Source organism: Pongo abelii, chromosome 23 (genome assembly GCF_028885655.2).
Source record: "Pongo abelii isolate AG06213 chromosome 23, NHGRI_mPonAbe1-v2.0_pri, whole genome shotgun sequence".
Lineage (NCBI taxonomy): Eukaryota > Metazoa > Chordata > Mammalia > Primates > Hominidae > Pongo > Pongo abelii.
In genome coordinates, this window is record NC_085929.1 from 43,346,878 (window position 1) to 43,366,950 (window position 20,073).

Here is a 20,073-nt window from a genome sequence, read left to right on the forward strand (position 1 = left end):
CCTCCAGAGAACAGGGATGCAGGTTCCAGCCAGGTAGACCTTCCTGCTTTGTGACTGTGTCCAGAGCAGGGAGAGTTTCACCCACAAACCCAATATGTGACAGGATCAGCATAGGGTACACCCACTCTGCTCACTCAAAGGATCCCCAGGAGCTGCTCGGGGATGCCTGAAGCTTCACCATCACAGGCTGGAGTGCAGTGGTGCTATCTCGGCTCATTGCAACCTCCACCTCCCAGGTTCAAGCAATTCTCCTGCCTCAGCCTCCTGAGTAGCTTGGACTACAGGCGTGCACCACCACGCCCTGCAATTTTTTTTTTTTTTGTTAGAGATGGGGTTTCGCCATGTTGGCCAGGCTGGTCTCAAACTCCTGGCGTCAGGGGATCCACCTGCCTCGGCCTCTCAGAGTGCTAGGATTACAGGCATGAGCCACTGCGCCTGGCCCATCAGTTCTTTTTCACCATCAACCCACGTCTGACCTTTCCTGTGCCTAAGCTCTCATAGAGGTAAATGCAAACCAAACACACTTCAGATGGAAAACACCTCACCCTTCTCCCAATTCTCAAACCTTGAATCACTTCCCATAGCACATGGAGGAGAATGCCAGCATCTTCCCACAACTCAATCCACCTCTCCTCCCACCCAGCCCTTCCTCCTTCACTGCTGGTAGCCCTGCTGGTTCTAGAACATGCCTTGGAACCTTCTCCCCCAGATACCCACGTGGCTGTGTCTAGGACCTCATTCCAGTCTCTACACAAATGTCACCTCATTAGAGGCCTTCCCCGGCCACCATGTCCAAAGAGACACCCAGCCCTACCCTCACTTCTCTCTCTATCTGCTTCCCTTGCTTCGAGGCTCTATTGCTGCTCAACTGTGGATTATACATTCATTTGTTCCTCATTTCTCTCTGTCACGAGAAAGAAAACCTCAGGTGTTTCCCCACTGCTACAACAGCACCTGTCAATAATTGAACCCTCAGTAAATATCTGTAGAATGAAAGGAAGAATCTTTTCAATGGTGGAAGTAACTCAATACACCCATGGTCCCCTGGTGGTGGGACCCTAGTGCTTCTGAGGGAAGGGAGATACTGCTGTGGCCAGATTCCAGGAGGGAAGGGAGAGCATGACCCCCAGCCCTCAGGACAGATGGGGCATGGCTGCTCCCACAATGGCTCACCGAAGTGCATCTGATACCCCGTGTTTGCCACTCCAAAGTTTAATTTAGCTGATGTCTTGGCTTTGAGCAACAGCTGGTAAATTTAGTTGGGGGATTAAGAAACATATAAGACGCATAGCTCCTTAAAAGGAGCTGAATGTCAGGGGAAAACAAAAGCCGGGTGCATCCTGAATTTGGCTGTGAAAGGTGGGGCAGCCACCCTCTTGGAGCAGGCCAAGGGGCTGTGTTTGCTGAATCTTCTGAGGGGCGGCATCTCCACATGGAGGTGGCGGAGGGCGAGCCTGGGGAGACATCCAGTGGCTGCCATGTCACCGAGCCACCCAGGAAATTCCTTTATCCTGCTGGCAAGGATAGGGACAGCTCTGAAGACATAAGTCTGCCCAGAAACCATAAACAAATAGATTGACAAACATTACTGTAGCAAATTAAAACTTGTGTGAGATTAAAAAAAAAAAAAAAATGCCATGGACCAAGTCCAAAGCAAACAACAAAATGGCCAAAAAATACTTTCAGACAAGTGCTAGAAAAAGGACCAATGCTGTTGATTTACAAAGAGCTCATAATCAATAAGAAAAAGATGAACAGTCCAATAGAAAGGAGGGTCCTAAGGCACAGACAGGAGGGTAATAAAAAAATAAATACAAAAGACCAATAAATGTATGAAAATATACTCAGCCTCCTCTGCCATCAGAGAAATACAAACCAAAATCAGAGACTTTTTTAACTTATCAGATGGTCAAAAATGTTTAAGTACAGTTGTATTCAGTGATGTCAATGAATTAAGAAAATGTAAGCCTCTCCCTCTCCCTCTCCCTCTCCCTCTCCCTCTCCCTCTCCCTCTCCCTCTCCCCTCTTTTTTCGGTCTCCCTCTCCTTCTTTTTTCGGTCTCCCTCTGTTGCCGAAGCTGGACTGTACTGCCGGGATCTCGGCTTGCTGCAACCTCCCTGCCTCGGGCTCCTGTGACTCTCCTGCCTTGGCCTGCCGAGTGCCTGGGATTGCAGGCGCGCGCCGCCACGCCTGAATGGTTTTTGTATTTTTGGTGGAGACGGGGTTTCGCCGTGTTGACCGGGCTGGTCTCCAGCTCCTGGCCTCGAGTGATCTGCCTGCCTCGGCCTCCCGAGGTGCTGGGATTGCAGACGGAGTCTCGCTAACTCAATGCTCAATGGTGCTCAGGCTGGAGTGCAGTGGTGTGATCTCGGCTCTCTGCAACCTCCACCTACCAGCCTCCTGCCTTGGCCTCTTAAAGTGCTAAGATTACAGCCTCTGCCCCACCGCCACCCCGTCTAGGAAGTGAGGAGCGTCTCTGCCTGGCCGCCCATCGTCTGGGATGTGAGGAGCCCCTCTGCCCGGCCGCCCTATCTGGGAAGTGAGGAGCGCCTCTGCCCGGCCGCCCATCATCTGGGATGTGAGGAGCGCCTCTGCCCGGCTGCCACCCCGTCTGGGAGGAAGTGAGGAGCGCCTCTGCCCGGCTGCCCCGTCTGGGAGATGAGGAGCACCTCTGCCCGGCCGCCCCGTCTGGGAGGAAGTGAGGAGCGCCTCTGCCCTGTTGCCCTATCTGGGAAGTGAGGAGCGCCTCTGCCTGGCCGCCACCCCGTCTGGGAAGGGAGGAGCGCCTCTGCCCGGCTGCCACCCCATATGGGAAGTGAGGAGCGCCTCTGCCCAGCCGCCCCTTCTGGGAGGTGAGGAGCGCCTCTGCCCAGCCGCCCCGTCTGGGAGGTGAGGAGTGCCTCTGCCCGGCCGCCCCGTCTGGGAGGTGAGGAGCGCCTCTGCCCGGCCGCCACCCCGTCTGGGAGGTGAGGAGTGCCTCTGCCCGGCCGCCCCGTCTGGGAGGTGAGGAGCGCCTCTGCCTGGCCGCCACCCCGTCTGGGAGGAAGTGAGGAGCACCTCTGCCCAGCTGCCCCATCTGGGAAGTGAGGAGCGCCTCTGCCCGGCTGCCACCCCCTATGGGAAGTGAGGAGCGCCTCTGCCCGGCCGCCCACTCTGGGAAGTGAGGAGCGCCTCTGCCCGGCCGCCCACTCTGGGAAGTGAGGAGTGCCTCTGCCCGGCCGCCCACTCTGGGAGGTGAGGAGTGCCTCTGCCCGGCCGCCCCGTCTGGGAGGTGAGGAGCGCCTCTGCCTGGCCGCCACCCCGTCTGGGAGGAAGTGAGGAGCACCTCTGCCCGGCCGCCCACTCTGGGAGGTGAGGAGCGCCTCTGCCTGGCCACTCCGTCTGGGAAGGGAGGAGCGCCTCTGCCCGGCCACCCCGTCTGGGAGGTGAGGAGCGCCTCTGCCCGGCTGCCACCCCGTCTGGGAGGAAGTGAGGAGCACCTCTGCCCGGCTGCGCCATCTGGGAAGTGAGGAGCGCCTCTGCCCGGCCGCCACCCCATATGGGAAGTGAGGAGCGCCTCTGCCTGACCACTCCGTCTGGGAGGTGAGGAGCGCCTCTGCCCGGCCGCCCCGTCTGGGAGGTGAAGAGTGCCTCTGCCCGGCCGTCACCCCGTCTGGGAGGAAGTGAGGAGCACCTCTGCCCGGCTGCCCCGTCTGGGAGATGAGGAGCACCTCTGCCCGGCCGCCCCGTCTGGGAGATGAGGAGCACCTCTGCCCAGCCGCCCCGTCTGGGAGGTGAGGAGTGCCTCTGCCCGGCTGCCACCCCGTCTGGGAGGAAGTGAGGAGCACCTCTGCCCGGCCGCCCCCTCTGGGAAGTGAGGAGCGCCTCTGCCTGGCCGCCACCCCGTCTGGGAGGAAGTGAGGAGCGCCTCTGCCTGGCTGCCCCATCTGGGAAGGGAGGAGCACCTCTGCCCGGCCGCCACACCGTCTGGGAAGTGAGGAGCGCCTCTGCCTGGCTGCCCCATCTGGGAAGTGAGGAGCGCCTCTGCCCGGCCGCCCTGTCTGGGAGGTGAGGAGCGCCTCTGCCTGGCCGCCACCCCATCTGGGAGGAAGTGAGGAGCGTCTCTGCCCGGCCGCCCCGTCTGGGAAGTGAGGAGCGCCTCTGCCCAGCCGCCCCCTCTGGGAAGTGAGGAGCGCCTCTGCTCGGCCGCCCCCTCTGGGAAGTGAGGAGCGCCTCTGCTCGGCCGCCCCGTCGGGGAAGTGAGGAGCGCCTCTGCCCGGCCGCCCCGTCTGGGAGGTGAGGAGCGCCTCTGCCCGGCTGCCACCCGGTCTGGGAGGAACTGAGGAGCGCCTCTGCCCGGGCAGCCCCGTCTGGGAAGCGAGGAGTGCCTCTGCCCGGGCGGCCCCGTCGGGGAAGTGAGGAGCGCCTCTGCCCGGCCGCCCCGTCTGGGAGGAGAGGAGCGCCTCTGCCCGGGCGGCCCCGTCTGGGAAGCGAGGGGCGCCTCTGCCCAGCCGCCCTGTCTGGGAGGTGAGGAGCGCCTCTGCCCGGCTGCCCTGTCTGGGAGGTGTACCCAACAGCTCCGAAGAGACAGCGACCATCGGGAGCGGGCCATGAGGACGATGGCGGTTTTGTTGAAGAGAAGGGGAGGAAGTGTGGGGAAAGGAAGGAAAGATCAGATTGTTGCTGTGTCTGTGTAGAAAGGGGTGGGCATAGGAGACTCCATTTTGTTCTGACTAGGAGAAATTCTTCTGCCTTGGGATGCTGTTGATCTATGGCCTTTCCCCCAGCCCCCTGCTCTCTGAAACATGTGCTGTGTCAACTCAGGGTTAAATGGATTAAGGGTGGTGCAAGATGTGCTTTGTTAAACAGATGCTTGAAGGCAGCATGCTCTTTAAGAGTCATCACCACTCCCTAATCTCAAGTACTCAGGGGCACAAACACTGCAGAAGGCCGCAGGGTCCTCTGCCTAGGAAAACCAGAGACCTTTGTTCATGTGTTTATCTCCTGACCTTCTCTCCACTATTATCCTATGACCCTGCCATATCCCCCTCTCCGAGAAACACCCAAGAATGATCAATAAATACTTCAGAAATTAAAACAAAAAAAAAAAAAAAAAAAAAAGAAAATGTAAATTTCTATTTTAGGAGGGAAATTTTGAGATTTCCATCCAAATCAAAAATGCACATGTGGCTGGGCATGGTGGCTCACACTTGTAATCCGAGCACTTTGGGAGGCCAAGGTGGGTGGATCCCTTGAGGTCAGGAGTTCAAGACCAGCCTGGCCAACATGGCAAAACCCCATCTCTACTAAAAATTCAAAAATTAGCCGGGCATAGTGGCAGATGCCTGTAATCCCAGCTACTTGGGAGGCTGAGGCAGGAGAATTGCTTGAACCTGGGAGGCTGAAGTTGCAGTGAGCTGAGATAATACCGCTGCACTCCAAAGTCCAGCCTAGGTGACAGAGCAAGACTCCATCTAAAAAAAAAAAAAAAAAAGCAAGAAAGAAAATAAAAAGCAGCACATGCCCTTTGATCCAGCAATTCCATCACTAGGAGGTAAGCCTCCAAATATTCTTTTATTTTTAATGTATTATATGACTTTATTATATGAATAAATGTATGAATATTCTCCCAAAGGAATGTTCATTTCAAAATACAAGCACACCTCCTTTGATTGGGTTCTGCTTTGTTGCACTTTGCAGATATTGGGTTTTTCACAAATTGAAGTTTTGTGGCAACCTGGCACCCAGGAAGTCTATCAGTGCCATTTTTCCAAGAACGTGTGCTCACTTCATGTCTCTGTGCCACATTTTAGTAATTCTTGCAATATTTTCAGCTTTTTCATTATTATGATATCTGTTATGGTGATCTGTGATCAGTGATCATTGATGTTACTATTGTAATTGCTTTGGGGCTCCATGAGCCATGACTATGTAAGATGGCAAACTTAATTGATACGTGTTGTGTGTGTTCTCACTGCTCCATGGAATGGCCATTCCCTGTCTCTCTCCCTATTCCCCGAGACACAAAGGTATTGAAATTATGCCAGTTAATAAGTCTACAATGGCCTCTAAGTGTTTAAATGAAAGGAAAAGTCCTGTCTCTTACTTTAAATCAAAAGCTAGAAAAGATTAAACTTAGTGAGAAAGGTATGCCAAAAGCTGAGATAGGCCAAAAGATGGGCACCAGACAGTTAGATCAGTTGTGAATGCAAAGGAAAAAGTTCTTGAAGGAAATTAAATTTCTACTCCAGTGAACACATGAATGATAAGAAAGTGAAACAACCTTATTGATGATACGGAGAAAGTTTGAGCGGTCTTGATAGAAAGTCAAACCAGCCACAACATTCCCTTAAGCCAGAGCCTTATCCAGAGCAAGGCCCTACTTGTCTTCAATTCTGTGAAGGCTGAGAGAGGTGAGCAAGCTTCAGAAGGAAAGCTTGAAGGTAGCAGAGGTTAATGCATGAGGTTTAAGGAAAGAAGCTGTCTCCATAATATTAAAGTGCAAGGTGAAGCATCAGGTGCTGATGGAGAAGCTGCAGCAAGTTATCCAGAAGATCTGGCTAAGATCACTGATGAAGGTGGCTACACTAAGTAAGATATTTTCCATGTGGATGAAACAGCCTTCTGTTGGAAGAAGATACCATCTAGGACTTTCATAGCTAGACAGGTGAAGGCAATGCTTGCTTTCAAAGCTTCAAAGGACAGGGTGACTCTATTGTTAGGGGCTAATGCAGCTGGTGACTTTAAGTTGAAGCCAGTGGGCATTTACCATGCTGAAAATTCTAGGGCCCTTAAGAATGATGCTAAATCTACTCTGCCTGTGCTCTATAAATGGAACAATAAAACCTGGATGCAGTACATCGGTTTACAGCATGGTTTGCTGATCATTTAAATCCACCGTTGAGACCTAGTGCTCAGAAAAAAAGACTCCCTTGAAAATATTATGGCTTATTGATAATGTACCTGGTTACCCAAGGGCTCTGATGGAGTACAAGGAGATTAATGTCGTTTTCATGCCTGCTAACACAACCATTCTGTAGCCCATGAATCAAGGAGTAATTTCAACTTTCAAGTCTTATTATTAAAGAAACACATTTTATAAGGCTACAGCTTCCATAAACAGTGATTCCTCTGATGGATCTGGGCAAAATAAATTGAAAACCTTCTGGAAAAGAATCATTGTTCTAAAGATTCATTGTTCTAAATGCCATTCAACATATTTTTGATTCATGGGAGTTTGGAAGAAGTTGACTCCAATCCTTATAGGTGACTTTGAGGAGTTCAAGACTTCAGTGGAGGAAGGAACTGCAGATGTGGTAGAAATAGCAAGAGAACTAGAATTAGAAGTGGAGCCTGAAGATGTAACTGGATTGCTGCAATCTCATGATCAAACCTGAATGGATGAGAAGTTGCTTTTTTACGGATGATCAAAGAAAGTGGTTTCTTGAGATGAAATCTACTCCTGCGAAGATGCTGTGAATATTATTGCAATGACAACAAAGGATTTAGAATATTCCATCAACTTTGTCGATAAAGCAGCAGCAGGGTTTGAGAGGATTGATTCCAATTTTGAAAGAAGTTCTACTGTGGGCAGAATGCTGTCAAACAGCATCACATGCTACAGAGAAATCTCTCTTCCAAACTCCTGTTAATGTTGATATTTCATCTTGCTTGGTGACGGTGATGATGATGGCAATAATCGTGGTGATGATGGTGATGGTGGTGGTGGTGATGAGGATGGCAATGGTGGTATTGATTATGGTGATGATAGAGGAGGAGGAAAAAGACCAGGGGCAGAGGAGGGACCAACACAAGAGAAGAATGAGAAGGAGGGGAAAAAAGGAAAGACCAACTGGAAGCTAGGGTGTGCCAGGCACTTTAGAGTCATCAGTTCATTCAATTCTTCTAATTATGCCATGAGACATACAGTAGCCATCCCCCATCTGAATTTTATGATTGAGGAAACAGAGGTCAATGTTGTGAGTTGTCTGAGGTCTCCCAACATACAATAGTAGAGCCAATATTTGAACATTCAGCTCTGAAGATGTCTTTCTAGTTCCATGCCTTCCATAGTGCCCAGCACAGTGTTTGGTACATAGTAGGTGCTCTTAGAATTATTTCTAAAAGAGTTTGTATCTCAAAATTAGGCTTTGGGAGTTGCTGCAAGGTTTGTGGCCCATTTCTTTGGGAGTCCCCAGAGTGTGTTGGTTATTAAGCTGTCATCTCATATAAACCCCCGATCCACCCTCCCCTGTTCAGCTCCCTGTCTAAGGCTGTGATTCTGCAAACCCATTTCCACACTGCCAGCTCCCTCCTGTTAGGCCCTGGCACTGGTGGGTGCTAGAGGGAGCCTGCGAGGCTGGAGGAGAAGAGCCTCGTGCTTTCCTTCCCACTTGCCTATCCCCTGAGCGTCCCCTCAGCTTCACTTATTCACCCCAGCACTGGTCCCTCACCCTGGCAGCAGCACTTAGTTACCCCCTCCAGTTTTTTCCAGAAGCCTCCAAATCAGCCCCATTACACTCCCTCAAGATCTCAGGGTCAGCTGGCCAGTGTCCCCTCCTCAGCCATCCATGTCCCAGCTTGTGGAGTCTCTTTGTGGAATTTCCGGGTTCTGTTCACCACCACCTCTCCCCTTTGTTCTGACAGCCCTGGGGGCAAAGTCCCTTCCTTAAGTTGCTATCTCTAGGCATCTCGCTTAAGTCTCCCATTGCCTTTTCAGGCCCAGAGACCTGTCTAACCAATTCTCTATAGTAAATTCACTCTGTTAAAGTAACTGGTGTGTGTGCTTTCTGGTTTTGACTGGGTCTTGACTGATGCATGAGGTCAATTTGATTTGGGACAGTAACCTTCCTTCAGATCTCACTCTTGGGGAGAAAGAGGGATGAGACAGAGAGAGAGAGAGAGAGAATGAATCAGACTAACACCATTTTGCATCAGAAATAAGGCCTGCCCATGAATAAATAAATGGATTTTACAACTTACTTAGCCATCTCTTTCCTGTTGGTTTTTGCTTCCTACTTTTACAACCCTGACAGGCAAGGCTGTGAGTGCAACGAAGCGAAGTCCTCAGAGTCTGGATTTGACCCCTTTCAGCACTTCTACTTTGGTCTCAAGGACCAGAGAGGGGAACTGCTATCCCTTTAATGTTCTGGCCCAACCAGGGCCACAAACTCCTTCCTGGATTTATTCTTGGAATATGAAAGTCAGATTGAAACTGTCAAAGTGCTTTAGTAAACTCTAAGGAAAAACAACTAAGTAAATGCAAAGAGGGCATGGATGTAAGCAAGTCTTCTTAGTGCTTGGAACCTGTCTGTACCCTGTCCTTCAAGAGAATCCACAGAAACATGGCTTTCTGGGGTCCCTCACTGACTAGCTCCTGGGCTGCTTCCCTGAGAACAGTGCCATTTGCCACCTATTCCCAGGGCTTGGTTTCCTGATCCTATCAGTGCTGAGAATGTTAAGTTGGCTCACTGATTAATTCATGTGTTAATTCATTTAACCACCCTGTGAGATAGGTACTCCTCTTAGTCCCATTTTACAGATGACAAAACTGAGCCACAGAGGCTACGTAACTTTACTAAAGTCACTCAGCTGGTAAGTAGGACGCTGGAATTTGAACTCAATTAATCTGTATCCAGAGCCTTCCTCTGATCAAACCTCTCCATTCTTTCTCAGGGACATCCCTCTTCTCCAGGTGGCTCACTCTGCAGGGGCATGGCCTCACTCTTGCATACTTCCATTGGCCAGAATCTTATTCCTTAAAAAGACAGCCTGGATTATTAGAAACTTCTTTATATTGAACTGCATTTCCTTTCTAGTTGCTTTTAGCCCCATTTCTGGGATTTCCCCTTCCAGACACAGATTAAATTTACATTTCTTCAAAGCCAACATGAGTCTCTTTCTGAGTTCTCTCCTCTTCTCACATTGCCTATGTTCGTCTGACTCTACCATCTTCTAGTAGTGTGACCTTGGACCAGTCACTTACACACTCTTTGCCTTTGTTTCCTTGTCTGTAAAGTGGAAATTGAATGAACACACACCTTGCTGGGTACTTTATCCAAAAGCCCCTGGAGCAGTGCTGAGCATACAATATTGTTCTGCAACCTTAACCTGCCCGATCATTCGAATGGGGATAACTGTTAAGCCTTGCTTGGTACATGGTATGGTTGTGTGGAACCAGCCACAGACCTGTGATTCTGCTTTTTCTTTTTTTTTTTTTTTGTTTTTGTTTTTGAGATGGAGTCTCACTCTGTTGCTAGACTGGAGTACAGTGGCACGATCTTGGCTCACTGCAACCTCCGCCTCCTGAGTTCAAGCGATTCTCCTGCCTCGCCTCCTGAGTAGCTAGGACTACAGGCACACGCCACCACGCCCAGCTAATTTTTGTATTTTTAGTAGAGACAGGTTTCACCATGTTGGCCAGGATGATCTCGATCTCTTGACCTCGTGATCTGCCCACCTCGGCCTCCCAAAGTGCTAGAATTACAGGTGTGAGCCACCGCACCCAGCCAATTCTGCTTTCTGTCTATCTCCACTGTCCTCCTCCTCAGACCCTATCAGCCCTGCCCTGAGCTCACCCTCAGCCCAATGACCAGCTTCTAGTCTTGCTCAGCTGCAACTTCTCTTCCCTTTAGCATCCACGGTGTTCTTGGTAAAACACAAACCCCACCCAGTATCTCCTCTGTTCAGATCCTTCCCACACCTCTCCTGGCCTGCCTGATAAAGTTCAGATTCCATGGCTTGACTTATAAGGCCCTCCTTGGGCCTGTCTGCTGCTGACCTCCTGGCCTCTCCTCTCTTATTTCTCCCCTCCTGCTTCATCTTGAGCCAAACGAACCAGCTCCTGGGTCTCTGAGCCTTGACTTTGTGCTGTACCTGCTTTGTGTCTGACTCCCCAGGGCCTAGCACTGTGCCTGGCAGCCATCCGGGGCTCCGTAAACCTTGGCTGGTGTGTGCTCCAAATAGGATGATGCTGAGAAGCGAATGCTCTGTAAGCCACTGCTGCATCCATGGCAGTTCATGCCATGATTTTTTCCAGGGGTCATGTTCAAAATGATTGTCTGATCCAGAGCAGTGTCCAGGTGGCCCCCAGATGTGCCAAGCATTAACCATTTAGGTGATGGGCATGAGGAGGTTCTGGACATGCCATGGGGAGGGGAAGGGGCAGCACAGGCGCTGGGGGGCAGTGGGTGGAACCAAGTGCTACAGATGCATGTCTACGTTTTAACAACTGGTACAGCTCCAGTGTTCCTTCTGGAAAGTGCTTTCTTCTCCTGGGTCCAGTTTCTTTCCTTTCTCTCTCCATCTTCCCCAGGCCTTGCCCTATTGCTCTGGCGGCCACCCCAGCACAGCCCTCTCAGAAGGCTTTTATTTTGAAGCCTGCACAGGGCCTTCGGTGACCTGTTTTCCCCAGAGTTTGCCCACAGGGCTTGGAAAGCCTTCCTTACCACATGGCACTGTGCACACCAATCTGGCCTGGTTCTTTTTGCCTAAAGATCCCTCATCCCCAGGACCTCCATTTTCAGGATGGGGACATGGAACACAGAGCCCATGGCATACACCAAACAAACAACACTGAATGGCATGTGAAACAATAGTCCACCACATGACACCTTCATCCAAATGGGCTTGCAGATTGGCTTAGCCTTTGAGAGGACAGGTGTAGGATTGACAGACCTCGACAGATGGGAGCCAGGTGACCTCTCACCAGGGGTCTTCATCCGTCAGGTAGGACGAGCATCTCCAAGTGTGGAATCCCCTCTCCTATGTGGCTGTTGCTTCATGTTTTTCATGGCATCCAATGGGTTAGCTTGTTGGTTGCCCATGGAGTCCGTGGAAAGCCATCTTTGAATAGGTGACAAAGTCTGAAATATCTGCAAGGGAAGCAGCAGAAAGTGGTTGAGGTGACCCTTCCATGGGGGGGAGTCTCTCTACAAGGGTGTATCTGTGTGGAGCTTTGGCAGTTCCGAGCCTCCGTTCCCTCCTGTGTGACAAGGGAGCTGTTGCCACCAGCAGCAATGCATGGGCAAAGGGAAAGTACCTGGCCAGCCCAAGGCCCCTTCTCCTGGGTTCTCATCAGGTTCCAGTGTCCCAGGCCACGTGATGGAGGCAAAGCTAGGGCACCCTCTGAAATGAGAAGCATGAAACTCAAGTCCCAGCCCATCTCTGTGACATCCAGCAATTCATTCCCTCCAAGCTGCAGTTTCCTCATCTGTGGGAGGAATACTGTAAAGAAAAGAAAAAAAATACATATTGCAAACTTGCAAAAGTGAAATGCTTATTCTGGTGCATTCCTGGGGGAGAAGGGAGCAGATGACTTCCAAGTTCAGGAAAACACCTTGATTCATTTTGGTGTTGTTTTTGCTGAAAAGGAGAGGCCTCCTGGGAAAAGTCTGGATAAAAGACAGTTGCACATACAGAAAGCAATCAACTACTTTGTGGAAAAAAGTTACAGGCATTGGTCTCTCCTACCCCCTGAGCCCTTGTTGACATAGACAGAAAAAAAATCTATATCTATATCTATATCTATATCTGTCTATCTCTATATATATGTATGTATGTGTATACAAAGGATAGTCCGTCCATCAAGGACAAAGAGAAGAGAAAGAGCATCAATGGATGTGAGATGGTAACACACTGTGGAAGGCGGGATTTGCTTCGACGAAAGGTAATATATTCAGAAGGGCAGCAAACCTACACGATGGTCGGGCGTGGTGGCTCATGCCTGTAATCCCAGCACTTTGGGAGGCCGAGACGGGTGGATCACCTGAGGTCAGGAGTTGGAGACCAGCCTGACCAACATGGAGAAACCCCGTCTCTACTAAAAATACAAAATTAGCTGGGTGTGGTGGTGCATGCCTGTAATTCCAGCTACTCAGGGTGCTGAGGTAGGAGAATCGCTTGAACCCGGGAGGTGGAGGTTGCAGTGAGCCAAGATCGTGCCATTGCACTCTAGCCTGGGCAATAAGAGCAAAACTCTGTCTCAAAAAAAAAAAAGAAAGAAAGAAAGAAAGAAAGAAAAGAAAAAGAAAACCTACACCACGCAGAGGGGGGCGCCAGTGAGAAGAAAACCAATGAGCTCAGACCCGCCCCCGCCGCCCACCACCCCCCGCCACAGGGTCCCCAAGGTGAGGGGAGCAGGTGGAGAGGACGACGGGGGTGCAGTGAGAGCCAGCAGCCCGGGGCTTATCCTTGAGCCTCCTGCGGGAAGTCGATTCTCTGAGGATGGCAGAGAGGAGAGTCTCAGGACACCACGGCCACCAGCATAGCAGAGGGCTATGAGTGCCCTACGGGGGGGGGCATGTGCAGAGCCCCTCATCCCCTGGTCATCCCTACACCTTCTGCCCTTCTGTTAGAGTCTGTAGATAGGGTTTTCGGGGGATAAGGGGCAGGTCCGCGCCCTGCAATGCAGGGCTTCGGGAGGCAGGGGTTTCAGATGGGAGTGTGTGGGGGCAGAGGAACAAGGGGAGAAAAGACCCTTTCCCTCCCTCATCAGAGAAGAAGAAGACTTTTGGAAAGACCTGGGAGGGGTGCTGGAGAAAGTCTAGATCCTGCTATTAAGTGGAAGGGGAAGTGGTCTGAGCATCAAACTTTACCCTGAAGCTGAAGCCTCTTCTAAGATCGTTGTGAAGCCCATTGTAAGATTCTAAAGATCACCTTTGATCTTTCTTATGGCCCCCAGGGTTCCAGGGCACCCACCACAACACCCCTAATTCCATCATCTTAAGCACTTAACTGTGTGCCAGGCACATGTTCCATTTCAAACCCTTGTGATACCTTTCTAGGGGATGGTGTGTGGAGTCTTTAAGGAGAACTAGGAATTGGTTAAGCAGAGATATTGGAGGTGGGGGTTGGAGGCATTGGAACATGCAAAGGCCTGGGCACATCGGGGCTTGAGGGACCACCTGCCCCAGGAGTTTCAGCTGGGAGAGGAGAGGAATGAGTCTGGAGTTAGGCTGGAGCCTGTCTGAATGCGAGCGATATGGACTCGTTTTCTTAGCCACTGTGAGGCCTGGAGGGATGGGATGTATGGGGTTAGTCATATTCAGGAAAGGCCTCCCAGGAGCTGGTGTGGATGACAACCCGCAGGACGGATGGAGGACAAGACCAGGTGGGCCACTGTTGAAATTATTCAGGCAGGAGAGGAGGAAAGTCTGAATTTAAGCCCAGGCTGTAGGGATGGAGGAGGAGGGGCAGTTAGAGGGACCTTAAGGAGGTGAAATACATTCCTGACAGATCGGCTGTGGCAGGCAAAGGAGACAGGAAGGCCAAGGTGACTCCAGGTTTCTGTCTTCCGTCAACGGTGGACACAGAGCTCAGGAGGAGGGGCCGCTGTGGAGGGAAAGGAACCACGGGCTTGGAGGGGCTCGGGGAACAGCTAGGGAGAGGTAGGGGGTCCAGGAGGCAGCTGGGACACACGGCCTGGTGCCCAGGGAGCGACCGCAGAGTCTTCTGTGTGCAGCTGGTAACAGAGCACTCGGGAGTAAGGAAACCCCCACTCAGAGTGCATGTAGTGGGAAGGTGGCTGAGGTTGGAGATGCACCTGGGAGGAGCCCCAGTCACAGAGGAGAAGCTGTGGGAGCGAGTGGCACAGGGGTTGGGGGAACCGAGGCAGCATTGTGGGTGGTAGGTAATAGCGGAGGCCAGGCCAGGCGCAGTGGCCCTCGCCTGTAATCCCAGCACTTTGGGAGGCCAAGGCAGGTGGATGACCTGAGGTCAGGAGTTCAAGACCAGCCTGGCCAACATGGTGAAACCCCATCTCTACTAAAAATACAAAAATTAGTGGGGTGTGGTGGCAGATGTCTGTAATCCCAGCTACTCAGGAGGCTGAGGTATGAGAATGGCTTGAATCTGGGAGGCAGAGGTTGCAGTGAGCTGAGATTGCACCACTGCACTCCAGCCTAGGTGACAGAGTGAGACTCCATCTTAAAAAAAAAAAAAAAAAAAAGAAAGAAAGAAAAGAAAGAAAATGAAAAGAAAGCATTTGCCAATCCCTGCTCCAGTGTACTGGGTAGGGTACAGGTTCAGCTGCTGTAACAAGCATCAAAGAATCAGCTGCTAAAACACAATAGAAATTTCTTTCTCCCTGAAAAATCTGAACAGAAGCAGGGTCAGAGATCCAAGCTGTTTTGTTGCTTAACTGTTCTCCATAGTTGGCCTCTCCAGCCAGCTGGAAGGGGAGATGGGAAATGGAAGATACACCTTCTGTCTTTCAGGGCACAACCTGATGGCGAGTCCATGGCCTCCCCTCCCATTCTATTGGCCAGCAACCGGTCACATGGCCACAGGTAGCTGCAAGGTAGGCTGGGAAATATTCTCTTTAGCTGGGTGGCCGTGAGTCCAGCCACAACTCAGGGACTTTATCATTAAAGGAGAAAGGACAGAGTGGATCGTAGGGGATATTAGCAGTCTCTGCTACACCTTATCGAGAAGAATAAAGACAGAGTGCAGAGAGGAAGGATTTGGCGTTCCCTGCAGAGTACTAGAAGAAAATTTGTAACACGCTCAAATGAAGTAGGTGTCAATAACGGATATAAAATACCTCCTTCTTCCACTTCCTCCCTCAAATATTTATTAAGCCCTCATTTATCTTAGGCTCTATTTGGATGCATTTTGCAGATAAATAACTCGAGGCTCGGAGGGCTTGAGGGAGTTGTCTGAGAGTTCATAGCCAGAGAGTGAGAGCTGTTTCTGCCTTATTGCCTTGCTTCCCTTGGGACACCCTGGAGCTGGGAGCTGGGCCTTGTTGCCTGCTAGACTGGCTAGGTTTGGCGACACAGAAAAGAAATGAATAATTTTAAAAGTGAGAATTCTATAAAGGAGACTGCTTGAACAGATTCTGTAGACTGAAAAGGCAAAAGGAGACTCCGAGGTCACCAGAGATAGAAACTTCAGGAAGCAGCCATCACCCCTGCGGCTGTGGGAACGGAAGGAAGAGAGCGGGGTTACCCTAGCCTGGAAGCTTGGAGGAGGAGACTTAGACCTGCGGGGAGGAGCTGGGACTCAGAACTGCAGACCCCTGAGGAAGGGGTGGGGTGAGACTGGCTCTGGGAATGTGAAAAAACTAAAAGCTAGAATCAACTGCTGCTGGGCCAACATGGCTTCCAGGGCAGGGCAGTTGGGTCCCGGTGGCAAAGAGAAAGAAGCAAGCCCCTGCTTCCTCTCCCATCCTTCCGGTCTCCCTCCAGCGCCCCCTCCTGGCCGAGAGCAGCAGAAATCAGCCGGCAAAGCAGAAGAAACAGGGTTTCGAGTCCCAGCTCGGGCACCACAAAGCAGAGGGTAGAAGAAAGGTTTGGAGCTGGGAGAAAATCATTTAATAACCAGCCCAGGGGCTATGACTCATTTAGACCCCCAGTCTGTTCAGACCTGGAGCCAGTGCCTCTGAGCCAGTGCACACCGGGTACTTTGGAGCCTCTGTCTCCTGATACATGGGTCGGGGGGAATGCAAAATGGTTCAACCACTTTGGAAAACAGTTTCCTTTGTTTGTTTGGTTTTAGACCGAGTCTCGCTCTGTTGCCCAGGCTGGAGTGCAGAGAGGTGATCTCAGCTCACTGAAATCTCTCGTGGGTTCAAGGGATTCTCCTGCCTCAGCCACCCGAGTAATTGGGATTACAGGTGCCCACCACCACACGTGGCTAATTTTTGTATTTTTAATAGAGATGAGGCTTCACCATGTTGGCCAGGCTGGTCTCGAACTCCTGACCTCAGGTGATTCACCCACCTCGGCCTCCCAAAGTGCTGGGATTACAGGTGTAAGCCACCGCACCTGACCTGGAAAACAGTTTTCCTGTAAAGTTAAATATGTATCTACCATATGACCCAGCAACTCTGTCTTTTACCCAAGAGAAATGAAGGCACATGCTCACTCAAACATTTATGCTTGATGTTTGTAGCCCCTTTGTTTTAACAGCCCCAAACTGGAAGAAAAAAAAAACCCTAATGTTTATGAACTTGTGCATGGAAAACAACTTATGTTATATCCATACAATAAAATACTACTTGACAATAAAAAGAATGAATACCGACGTACATATCAACATTCATGAATTTCATCAGCGTTATACTATGTGAAAAAAAGCAGGCACAAAAGATCACATACTCTGTGGTTTTGTCTGAAATTTCAGAAATGGCAAAATACTGTGATAGAAAGTGGATCAGTCATTGCCAGGGCCTGGGGGTAGGGGAAAGAGATTGGCTGCAAAGTGTCCTGAGGGATATTTTGAGATAATGGAAATGTCCTATATAATGATTGTGGTGCTGGTTACACAATTGTCAAAACCCATGGAATTGTATACTTTCAGCTGGTAAGTTTTATTGTGTGTGAATTGCACCTTGATAAAGCTGATTTTTAAAAATTGAAGTAGAACGCTGTTAGAAGTGGTGCTTCGTCCTCTTGCTTCTAATGCCACCCCCTCGCAAGCCCATATCCAAGTATCGGACCAAGGCATCTTATAAAAACATAAATTCAATCATATCACTCCTTGTTTAAAACACTTGAATGGTTTCTCTTTCCTCTTTGAATGAAATCCTGAGAATCACCATGATCTACAAGCCTATCTGTCCTGCTCACTGACCCTGACATTTGTACGGCCTGGAGCAATGGGACAGAGGCCCATGTACCACGATTCTAAATATGTACAGTTAGGAATCAAGCCAATCAACTGCTAAAAAGTAAGTTCTGTCCTTCTTTGATAAATGTACCTTCATGATAAACTGGAAGGCCAGATTCAAACGTAGAGTTTGGACTCCTTGGAGTTCTGTCCCAGAATGTAAGGTTAATGAAAGGCAGACCCTAGACGACAGCCTACTGCCATTGCCTTTCCACCCCCGGATCCATCTGAAACCTCCAGGCTACCTGCCAGGCCGCTGTAGACATTTGTGTTCGTAACCTCTGGGGACCGAAGATAGCTCTGGAAATGGAATCAGAGAAACTGGATGTGAAACATGTATCTCTTGGTTTTCCCCAAATTGTACTTGATTCCGTATGTGTGTGTACATGTGTGTGCATGTGTACATGTACGTGTGTATATGTATGTGTCTCTGTGTACATGCCTATGTGTGCATGTGTATATGTACGTGTGTATGTGTATATGTGCATGTGTGTTATGTGTATATGTGCCTGTGTGTGCATGCATGTGTATGTGTTTATACATGTGTGTGCATGTGTGTGTGTGCCTGTGTGTGCATGCATATGTGTGCATGTGTATATGTGCCTGTGTTGTGCATGTGTGTTTATTTATGTACCTCAACAGCAGTGTGAGCTACCTGAGAGGAGCAGTTGTCCTGAATTCATCTCAATATCCTTTCTACCTGGTGCAGAGTGGATGCTAGATGAATCCTTGTGGAGTGAATAAATGAATGAATGAGGGCCAGTACAGCACAGTTATTAAGTGTGGGTCTTGAAGCCAGCCTGATGTGAGGTCCAAATCTTACTCTGCCGGTCATTAAGCAAGCCGCTTTGGTTTATTTTCCTAATCCCGTAAAGCCTGGGTTTCCTTATCTCCCAGTGGGGATAAGAATACCACTATTTTATAGGGGTTGGTGTGAGGATTAAGTAACAACAATCAGAGCCAACATGGACCAAGCCAGGCTGTGGGCCAGGCACTGTACTAAGGGCTTTGCAAATGCTAGCTCACGTGCTCCTCCTGGCAATTTCACGGTGTAGGGTTGGTTACACAGTCAACTCTCAGAGTGACTTGGCTGTTATCATATTTATGATGGTGGAGAGGAGATTCAGGATTCTTAGCCCCTGGGGACAGCCTCCCCTGAGTGCGGCTCAGATTCTGGGTGATAGGGCTGTCTGGAGAGGTTGTCTGAGCCAACAGGCTGCGCGCTCTGCCTGGCCAGCTACAACTTGACTCTCGACTTGGCCGGGTCCTTCTAGCGCGGCTTATGACATTCAACCTGTAGGTGGCGCTGCGGAGCGGGGACTCGGCTGCTGATCGCGGCGCCCCCTGGCGGTCGTTCCCGTCAACATTTAGATTAAGCGCAGAGCCGGTTCCGCCAGGGCAGTGCGCGTCCCGGTGCCCCCGCGTGATGAGAGCGGATGACAGATTGCGGGAAAAAGTTAGAATTTAACGTTAGTTGTATGACAGAGAGGACCAAGCTGTGCAGCAGAAGGAGACAGAAAAGGGAGGGACCAAGCCACACCAAGGAATGATCGTCAATAATAACATTAAAGTCTAGAATTTATTGACCACCTGCTATGCGCCAGGCACTGTCCTAAACGTTTGGTGTTCATTCCCTTATTTAACACACCTCTAGTAAGTACGTGTCTCAAGAACAGTGGCTGTGTTTCATTTAGGGGCTAGCACACAGTAGGTGTCTGCCACATAGTAGGTTCTCAACACATTTGGAAATGAATGAATACAATAATCCTGCAATTTTTTCTCTCCAAGTAATAATAATGTAGACGCAAATATTATTTCCATTTAGAAAAATGAACAATGGTCGGAGAGTTTGCACAACTACTACTAATGCATGACAGAGCGAGAGCACACGAGGTTTAGACCCAGCTCAGCCGTGTGCCAGGGCTTCTCAGAGAAGAGAAGGCCCTCTACCTTCAGGGAGTTTGCTGTCTAATTGGCCACGTCTACACCCTCCCTGTCTTCAAATACTGCATGGGTGGCCTGCCAGGGATGGCTATTTATGGCTCAGGGAGGAGGTCCAGTGAAGCTCCCCTCATAAATTATAAACGGAGACACATGTGGGTCAAGATTGGGGAATTCAGTGCGTGAGGGATCCCCAGGAATCTTACACAGTCCAATCAGGGATTTTCCTTCTCTTACCCTGGAGAGTGGCTGATGTAGGCAGCGGGGATTTGCTGAGTACCTATAATGAGCTCTCAAGGGTATCTCCTGGTCCTGTAGAAGAGGCTCACCTCCTCCCTATCACAGAGTTCCACTTCCTGTGGCTGCAGCTCTCAGCCCTGGCCGCTGGCTGCTCAAAGGAGGGTTTCCTCATGTCCAAAATGGGGGCGATGGTTTGTCTTGTACACCCCAGCACTTGCATGAGGAAGGACTGAAAAGTGCTGTGCACTTTTGTGATTCACACATCCAGTCCCCATTCAGGCTCTGGGGATCCCCCAGGCATGG